Source organism: Otolemur garnettii, unplaced genomic scaffold, assembly GCF_000181295.1.
Source record: "Otolemur garnettii isolate 467f Iridium unplaced genomic scaffold, OtoGar3 scaffold00077, whole genome shotgun sequence".
In the NCBI taxonomy this organism is placed as follows: Eukaryota; Metazoa; Chordata; class Mammalia; order Primates; family Galagidae; genus Otolemur; species Otolemur garnettii.
Genome location: NW_003852472.1, coordinates 6,574,273 through 6,582,938, shown reverse-complemented (window position 1 = coordinate 6,582,938; position 8,666 = coordinate 6,574,273). Strand labels below are relative to the sequence as shown.

Below are 8,666 nucleotides of genomic sequence, written 5' to 3'. Positions count from 1 at the left end.
TACTGCAGATGCTCCTGTGATGGTCACTGGAAAGCCCTGTGGCAGACTCAAGCCCACTCCCCTCCCTTCTTCTGCAGATGAGGAACTGGAGGTCCAGAGAGATGGAAGCTCTTGATGAAGGCAATACAGTGAACTGATGGCATCAGGGACTGCAGGTAACCGTGGTAGTCTGGTGGGGGTGTTCATAATGATAGTAATTGTAATAATAGCAGCTTGCACTCAGCCTGGGTCTTACCACTGAGAGGAATTATTCTAGGTTCCTTGTGTGTTTTGATCATTTAATCCTCATCAGAACCCTAGAATAGGCAAGTATTACCATTATTCCCTTCTTCTTCATTCTCTCTCTCTCTTTTTTCTTTTTTTGTAGAGACGGAGTCTCACTTTATTGCCCTCGGTAGAGTGCTGTGGCATCACACAGCTCACAGCAACCTCCAACTCCTGGGCCTAGGCGATTCTCTTGCCTGAACTTCCTAAGTAGCTGGGACGACAGGTGCCCACCACAACGCCCGGCTATTTTTTGTTGCAGTTTGGCTGGGGCTCAACCCACCACCCTTGGTATATGGGCCAGCGCCCTACTCACTGAGCCACAAGTGCCACCTGTTTTTTATTTTCGTTTTTTTTAAGACAGAATCTCTCTCTGTTGCCCTGGGTAGAGTGCCATGGTGTCATAGCTCACAGCAACCTCAAACTCTTGGGCTCAAATGATCCTCTTGCCTCAGCCTTCTAAGTAGCCGGGACTACAGGCACCTGCCACAACACCTGACTATTTTTAGAGGTGGGGTATTGCTTTTGCTCAGGCTGGTCTTGAACTCCTGAGCTCAGGCAATCTACCCATCTTGGCTTCCCAGAGTGTTAGGATTATAGGTGTGAGCCACCGTGCCTGGCCCATTATTCTCATATTTTAAATGATAAACTAAGGCCAAAAGGTTCTAGTACTGTACTTGCCCAAGGTTAACTAATGCTGAATGCCCACACAATCATCATTTCTAGTCCCTACATTACCAGGACAGGGAGTGACATTTCCTGAATGGCAACTCTTGGCAGGTTAGTAGCTTAAGTTGGGATGAAATTTGTGCCCACAGTAGATTTCTTAGATCCTGATTTTCTCCACAACCCTGTCTATAGCTAAGGTACATAGAAGGGTCTGAGTTCCAAAGACAGGCCGATGTTTCATTCCAAAATGTATGCTAGTACAGTCTTTACTTCAGTCACCTGTGTCACCTGGTGTCCTAGCATGCTGTACTGTGTGGAGACAGAAAGGCAGAAGGGATTGTAAAGGCCAGCATCATTTTCAGGGAACCATCACTTTATTTATTGCTTAAAAATAGAGCTGACCAAATTGCTATAGCTATTTTTCTAGATTTTCTTCTTTTTTCAAAGCTAACCCTTCTTCACTGGGACTGAGGACATGGCACAGGGAACTGGAATGGCCTCTGGAGGTTACCTTGTCCAGGCACATCCAGGACTTGCAGAGGAAGGCAGGCTGAGGCCTGGAGAGTCCAGCCACAGATCCTAAAGCTGCCCAGGGTTTCTTGCCATGTCACTGTCCCATGGGTGAGGACCTGAGGAAAAGCTCTCCATCTGGAAGTGCAAGGGCAATTTAGGATGGATAGCTCCTTTACAGACGCTCAGGGAGACTTGAATACTTTTCCCAACGGGGAATACATGTCAAATAGTGGGGAATCCAATCAGCTGCTGAATCAAACAAACCACTCTCCTGGGTCTTGTCTGACTACCGTGGGAGAATGTCCAGGACTGGCCACGGCTAGGGCCAGGCTAAAGACCTTGTAGCTCAGTCCAGACACAGAGGTGATGAGAGGAGCCCTGAGTCTCAAAATGCTCAGCCAGCCTGACAGCTCAACATGGCCAGGGAAGACAGCATCCAAAATGGGCAAAGGTAGTGAACTGGCAAGGCCTGCCTCTGATCAGAATGTTCAACAGCCTCTGAGCTGGCTGGCCTTGGCCCTGGCCCCAGCCCCAGCCCTGCTGCCCTGAGCCAGGGCCTTCATGCAAGTGCAGGCCTCGAGCAGCAGCCTCGCACAGCCCAGATCTCCTGGCACCGCATCCAAGTCAATCTTGCCTACAGCTGTCAGCGGCACAGTCTGTTTGATGCCGCACGAATGGCAATGATTCAGTCATTCTGGGGATGCTTCCAGGACAGTGTTCTTGGGCATAAGGAAAAAGAGAATCCCCCTGTGGAGGGGCTGGAGGCGGTGGGCTACACAGCCAGCAGGCTGGCTCTTCTTCACCTAAACACCATCAAAAGCCTGCCAGGGTGTTTTTGTTGAAATCTGGCAGTTGAATGGCCCTTGACATTTGACTCAGGACCATCCTGGTGACCTATTAAGCGAGATGCACTCTTGACGGGTGACCTTAGTGGATGTGACGGCAAGCTTGCTGCTGCTCTAAATAATAAAAATTCTTCCTGACATTATGTAGGCAGAGAGGGAAATGGCCCCTTTGGTGAAACCCCATGGACTCTGCCTTAACCTCGCTGCAGAGGGCTGCTGATGCAAAGGCTGGTATTTGCCTGCAATCTTTCCCTGGGAAGTAATTAGTTTCCATTTAGAGGGATGACAAATTGATCAGGCAGGAGTCGCACTGAGCTCTGAATTGAAGCTAAACTGTGATGGCTGTGGCTCTGGCAAGTCAGGTTTGTAGGTCTGTCGATGCATTTTACAGTTTCAAAATTCAATCATCCAACAGCAGGAGAGGAAAGACACTGCTCTGAAAAGAGAACCAAAGCCTGCATTTCCTTCTGCAAGTTCATTATCGCCTCGCTAAAGCATGACGGTGGTGTGAAATGAGTTAGATGCACGGATGCCTCTGTTAACGGCCAAAGAAAAAAAAGTCGCACATCATTAGGAATGGAATAAACGATACTGAGGCACAGAGCAGAAATGATTTGATTAGTAATTTCCAGTTTTGAAAAGACCTGGAAAAGTACCAAATGACTATACAGAAGGTGTGATGGAGTTCTTAATTGCTATAACTGCTCTGGGAGACTTGATGATTTGTGACATAGAATACAGCACAGTACGCTAACACTAATAACCGTTAATTAAATGCAGCAATGATATACTCTCAAAATGCACATACAAGTTACCATAATTTCTAGATTAAAAGCTGTACTGTCAGAGCCAAAGGCAAAGAAAGGTGGAGGGAGCAAGAGATATCTCTCTTGCCTTCATGAGCAGACCCCACGGTCTACCCAGAGCAGAGCGGCCAGAAAACACTATGGGAAAAAAACACACTTAGCTGGAAAATGTGAAACGGTTCCTGAATGAAGCTGCCCCTCTGGAGGGAGAGTTATTAATTCTGAAAGGCTGTTGCAGCACCAGACCATCTGGCAGTGTGTGGAGAGTTCAGTGGCTGGTGCAGCTTCCGGTTGGATCTGCTTTGCTCCCCTGTGACATTCTCATTTGAACTGCTGTGATGCCAGGTCAGAGACATTGTGAGGAAAAAGGGAACAGGGGACCCTGGTGAGGTCCTGGGGCTCTGCAGAGTTTTAGCTACTCTCCTCTTGAAGCCTGGCTCCTAAGGAGGGAGGAGAGGTTGGGGAGGTTGATGGGGGGCTGGGGGTGGGAGGGTGTGAGAGATTCACATGAAAGCCTCATTTGAATGGAAGATAAAAGAAGTCAATTAATCTCTCTCCCTTTGGGTGAAGAATGCTTGTGAGCCTGAAGGAAGATGAAGGAAATGCTACTACTATTTCCAACTCAATTATCTTGGTAATGGCACAGAGAGAAAGCTGAGATAAACATAGAAATCCAGAGATAATTCCAATATTTCATTTTAGGCCATAGCCTTTATTTTCCACCAGGAAATGCAAGAGACTTGCCTCCTAAACAGGTCAAGGAGCAAGAGACATGCTTTTGGCTCACCCTTCAACCAGGGTCTACTGCACACACCTTGGACTATAGACATGAGCCAAGCAAGCTATGTAGTCCTTTTAAGGCTAAATGTTTCTGAGATGAGGAGGGAAAGGATACTTTTAAATGGAAGATCTAGGGAAAGTTTCATGGAGGAGGTAGCAACTAAAGCGAATCTTTAATGAATTTTAGGATCTGGACATGAGGCAAATAAGAAAGGCTTTAGGCAGGTGGTGATGAGGAGGACAGCATAAATACCTGTCCTGGAGCAGGCAAGTGACATGTCAACAGAGAGGGTTGGGAGATGTCAGGTTAGCCTAGGTGTGAGATGGGTGAAAAGTGAGTGGGAGATGGCTCATGGAGAGGCTAAAATGACAGTCAAATGCCGCTGCTGAAATTTCTCAGGAGTTTCCTCAAAACGGAAAAGAAAGCCTTCCTGACTACCCTTCCCATACCACCTTCTAGTTCTTCAACCACCTTTTTTTTTCTTAGCATTTATTACCCTAGACACTGTATTATTTATTAATTTGTTCCTTGTCTATCCCCTTCACCTCCTTTTCCATAAATTACTTTATTTTGTTCAGTGCTGAATTCTAGACCTTGGCACTGATATTCCATAACTACTCACTGAATGAGCCAATGAATGGAAGGGAAATCATGGGAGCAGTGGTTCCCAAAGTGCCATCAGACTAGTAGCCTCAGCATCACCTAGGAACTGGTTAGAAAGGCAAATTCTCAAGCCATACTCCAGACCTACTGAAGTAAAAACTCTCACTGAGACCCAGCAAACTGTGGGTCTTTTCTTTTTTTTTTTTTTTTTTTTGAGACAGTCATTTCACCCTGTTACCTTGGGTAGAATGCTGTGGCATCATCATCACAGCAACCTCAAACTCTTGGGTGTAAGTGCACCTCTTGCCTCAGCCTCCTGAGTAGCTAGTTTTTTTCTATTTTTAGTAGAGATGGGGGTTCTGTTCTAGATGAAGCTGGTCTCGGAACTCCTGAGCTCAATCAATCCACCCGCCTTAACTCCCCAGAGGGCTAGGATTACAGGCATGAACCACTGCACCTAGCTGCAATGTGTTTTTAAAATAAAATCCCCAGGTGATTCTGATGGATGCATACTTAGGTTTGAGAACAACTGAATCAGAGGACAAGCAAGATGAGCAGTTAAGAGGTCATAATGGGCAGTTTTGATAGAAAAGAAGAGACAGCCTGGGCCAATCCTTTGCACAGTAAAATACATATAGCACTTAGCAAAATGAAGAGTTTGGGGAGGTCTGTTGATTTCTAGCTTTGGTTACTGGCTTTGAGTATGTGAATGCAGGAATAGATTTGGGTAGAGTTGGGGATAGAGATCTTATCAGAGATGATAAATTCAATTAGTACTTGATAAGAAACTTACTTCTTTGGATTTTAAAGGCAATCTAGAAAAATTCTTAGGGACTTGACTTAAAGTACTGGTGGTTCCATTTAAAATATAGGAAATCTTCAGAGGACACATATATTAGGGAAAAATAAATTTAGTTTGGCATACTTTTAATTCTAGGTACTCAATGAGCATTACAGGGCATCTTGTTAGCTCTGGCACATGGCTGGAGGGAAAGGTGTGGGATAGAGATGTAGTCAAGTACCACTGCGATTTCAAAGTGGCTGTGAGAACCATGGGTGTGGGTAAATTTCCTAAGGAGAGGAAGGATAAAATCTTAAATTAGGTGTAGGAGAAGATATCACTGAGAGAGTTCTGGGAGTTGTTAGAGACATAAGATGAAGCTGAGGAGGCTGGGCGCGGTGGCTCACACCTGTAATCACAGCACTCTCAGAGGCCGATGCGGGTAGACTGCCTGAGCTCACAGGCTCCAGACCAGTCTGAGCCAGAGGGAGACCTTATCTCTAAAAATTGCTGGGCATTGTGAAAGGTGCCTATAGTCCTAGCTACTGGGGAGGCTGAGGCAAGAGAATTGCTTGAGCCCAAGAGTTTGAGGTTGCTGTGAGCAGTGACTGCATGGCACTCCACCAAGGATAACAATGTGAGACTCTGTCTCAAAAAAACAACAACAACAACAAAAAAAAAACGAAAGAAAGAAAGACAAGAAAAGAAAAAGATGGAGATAAGGAAGGAAGAATATCATAAACACAAAAAAAGTAAAAACCAAAAATCCAAAAAGGGTAGTGGTAACATTTTAATTGACCTCCATCCTGAGTCTGAGTGCAGAAGATGGTCTATTGAACCTGGTGAGCAGAGACCACTGAGACCTCTAAGAGGACAGGGCAGCACCAGGGATGGGCAGAGACAGAGCCAGCTTCAGTGAAAGGGATGACAAGCGAATGGGGTAAGAGACAAGGAGCTGGAAGGAGGTGCATGAGTGGGAGGTAGGACAACTTTTCCATAATTTAGTGGGAGACACTTAATCATGCTTATGTGTTAAAAGGGAGACAGAGCTTACAAGAGGGAAGAGAAATCACTAGAGAGATATAATGTGATGGGATGCGTAAGTCAGGGCTACAAACTTGTGACTTCAGACAGGAGTGAGACTTCTTTTTGTAAAGAATGAAGGGAAGGACTGCCATCGGGATGGACAAAGGCAGGTGGGTCAGCCAGGTTAAGGCCAGGCAGAGTTTAGGCTTCCTTGGGGAACAACATATAGTTTTACTTCTAAAAACTTACATCTGAGGCTCAGCACCTGCAGCTCAAGCAGCTAAGGTGCCAGCCACATAGACCAGAGCTGGTGAGTTCAAATCTAGCTCGGGCCTGCCAAACAAGAATGATAGCTACAAATAAAAAATAGCTGGGCATTGTGGTGGGCGCCTGTAGTCCCAGCTACTTGGGAGGCTGAGGCAAGAGAATCACTTAAGTCCAGGAGTTGGAGGTTGCTGTGAGCTGTGATGCCACGGCACTCTATCCAGGGTGACAGCTTGAGACTCTGTCTCAAAAAAAAGCTTACATCTGGGGGGCATCTGTGACTGGTGGGTTCGAACCTGGCCTGGGCCTGCTTAAAAAAAAAAAAAAAAAAGCCAGGCATTGTGGCAGGCGCCTATAGTCCCAGCTACTAGGGAAGCTGAGGGAAGAGATTGCTTGAGCCCAAGAGTTTGAGATTCCTGTGAGCTGTGATGCCACAGACTCTACCGAGGGTGACAAAGTGAGACTCTGTCTCAATAAAAACAAATAAACAAAACTTACATCTGGTTGAGGATTCCTATACAACAGAAATAAATTCAAGACAAACTTTAGTAAATGATAAAGAGTTTTATGGATAAATTAAGAACCTAAAGGTGAAAAATAAAACTATGAAGGTAATAAAAGAAAATCTGGAATAGGGACAGAGAAAGACTTATCAAACAAGAACCCCCAGAACCAAAGCGAGACCAGAAAATGTACTTGTTTTATTATTAAAAAAAATTAAGGTTCTCTTAACAAAGAATATTATAGTTAACTAATGAATAACCAATTAAAAGAAGATTTGAGAGTCTAAAAATAGCCAATGACCTATAGTTAAGATTATACAAACAATGCAAATCATTAAGAAGTCAGAAACTCAGAAAAATGGTCAGCTCGAAATAATACTTTACAACCATCAATGTGGCAAAAACTGGAAAGGTGGATAATACCAAGTGTGGGCTAGAACATCTGGAAATCAGAACTTGCATACGTGGTAAGTGGGTGGTTACTAACAAGTATGTAAAGCAATCTATAATGTTTATTGAAAGTAATTTGGATCTGCCTTATGACCTGGCAGTATCTTTGGGGATATATCACAGAGTTGCTATTGCAGAGCTCCAGGAATGGACATATTACAAGGATGATTATGGTGATAGTGTCTGCCTTAGCAATAAACTGAGGGCAACCTAAGGTTTCCATCACTCGAGGAATGTATACCGTGGAACACAGCGTCACTGAGAAGCAACAAACTACATGTGCACCCAGCAGCACCGACAGAGCTTGAAAATGTTCTATAGAGTGACAAGAAACAGAACTAAGACTACAGCACATTACCACTGATGTAAACTAAACACATCCACAGAATAACACCATCTATTTGATAAGTACATTGGGCTGAGTGTCTGAGGGTAGGGAGCAGACCAGGGGAAAAATTAGGGGAGGCCTTTCACAGAATCAGGGAGACAGTGTACTCTTAACTGGAAAGTCTGATTAACTCATTTATCTGGTCCTAAAGTTCATATGTATGTTTATTTGTAAAATAATAATCAGAAAGGATTTATAGGAGAGATGCACTTCAAGCAGAGGACTGGTAAGTCTTCCTGGGGTCGTGGGGTTCACATTGCATCTCAAGGATGGGGATGGGCTTCCCTTTACAAAGGTAGAGAGTACTCTGCCAGGGGAAAGCACAAATGGAGACAGGGAAGCAGGCTATGCCTGGAAACACCCAACAGATGAGTGTGCGTGGTGCCAGGAGGAAAGTGCAGTGGATCAGGGATTAAATAAGCGAGGGGAAAAAAAGAGTTAGCTGTGGATGACTATAAATCAGCGGTTCTCAACCTGTGGGTCGAGACCCACAGGAACTGTATTAAAGGGCTGCGGCATTAGGAAGGTTGAGAACCACTGCTATAAATGGTAGGCCTGGGAGACGGGAATGATGTGGTCACACTGGCTGCAGTGTGGAAGGGGCAGAATCAGAAACCCAGAGCTGGGAGCTGGAAGTTACCACTAGAAAACAGGCAACAACTAACAGTAATCTGGCTTCTAGCAGTGGGAAGCTGAGCTTTTCAGGACTGCCTGGTGGACACCAACAAAATTCCGAGGTGGCAGCGCAACAGCCCACATCAGAATTTAATGAT

General features: G+C 45.1%; 1 protein-coding gene across 3 annotated transcripts in view; it reads right to left on the bottom strand.

Annotated features, from left to right (window-relative positions):
• AUTS2 (AUTS2, activator of transcription and developmental regulator) overlaps nt 1-8,666 on the bottom strand; it is a 1,212,799-nt gene that overhangs the window by 143,001 nt on the left and 1,061,132 nt on the right. The window lies entirely within an intron of this gene.